We start from the raw sequence: 1194 nt of genomic DNA, 5'->3' as shown, positions 1-1194 counted from the left end.
ATTTATTTATTCTGTTATTTATTATCTATTTATTTATTTTTATTCATTTATTCATTTATTCGTTTACTTTTGTATTTTAAAAACATGTATTTATTCATTTTAGTTTTGGAATCTTAACCCTTTTTGTGTGTAGCTCACTTAGTCCACTTCATGCTCTTTTTACTTTTAAAAATATATATTATTTTATTTGTACCATTCAGTATTCTATCAGCTTTTCTTTTCCATTGTTGGAAATTATTGCCTAACGAGTCCCGGTGATTTTTATTTAATTAAGTCAATATCCCACAGGCCTACTTAGTTCGCCGTCTGTCATATTATGTGGGGTTATTGGCAATAAACCAACCGTTTTCGGTCGGGTGAGATCATAGATCCGTTCAGAATGATTTGAATTGAATTCATTTCTCTTATAGTATAAGGTAATTAGCTGTACATCAAACTGGTCTCCTTTTTTGTCTTCTTAAATAGATTATTGATCGAGTCCTCCTATTCCTCTTCTGCTGAAAAAGTCCGATCTCTCTTTCAATTACGTCACCAGGACTTACTAAAAACGAGAGGTTTTGATTGAAGGCTTATAACGTCATCGGTAGAGGGAGAAACTAATGGTGAGGCATCGTGGTGAAATCAGGCGCTCGTCATTTTTGGGGCTTGTGGAGTTATAGGTATCATGTAAAAGCCGATTCATTTGCCTTGATTTCAATTAAATAAATATCTGTTACTTTAAATAACACTCAAGATACGAGTATTTACGATGGGAGGAAGTGAGGTCGCCTGGTTTCTGTGGTGAAACTATCAAGAAGATGGCCGCCACCTAATGTTTTGGTAACTCCAATAGCTAAAGAGTTGTTTTTGTACTGAAAAATAACATATTTTCAGACTTTAATCTGTGTTTTTCAGTAAAATTCACTTAGAAATGTGTTTTATATGGACATAAAAGAGGTTAAGCCAAAGTATAAAAATTACATAACAATTTCTAAACTGGCGGAACAATTCCTGCTTCTCCGATTTCGTCATTTTGACGAGGGCTGATTTCACCACGCCGCCTCACGTTAATGGATTATGAATACGCCCTCCTCCTTCTAGATTCACTGTACCCCTCATCATGGACTATTAATATGCGAGATATAGGCCAAATAACAAATGAAGGACATCTCCCTGGGGTCTGGCTGAGCCATGGAACTGCCTCATCTCCCCCTC

The 1194-nt window shown here is 35.7% G+C and overlaps 1 protein-coding gene across 1 annotated transcript in view; it reads left to right on the top strand.

Annotated features, from left to right (window-relative positions):
• Positions 1 to 1194, top strand: part of LOC101860764 (high affinity cAMP-specific and IBMX-insensitive 3',5'-cyclic phosphodiesterase 8B) — a gene marked incomplete at its 5' end in the record, with an annotated part of 121319 nt that overhangs the window by 43276 nt on the left and 76849 nt on the right.

Source organism: Aplysia californica, unplaced genomic scaffold, assembly GCF_000002075.1.
Source record: "Aplysia californica isolate F4 #8 unplaced genomic scaffold, AplCal3.0 scaffold00509, whole genome shotgun sequence".
In the NCBI taxonomy this organism is placed as follows: domain Eukaryota; kingdom Metazoa; phylum Mollusca; class Gastropoda; order Aplysiida; family Aplysiidae; genus Aplysia; species Aplysia californica.
The sequence above is the reverse complement of the archived record's forward strand: the minus strand, read 5'-3'. Positions and strand labels throughout refer to the sequence as shown.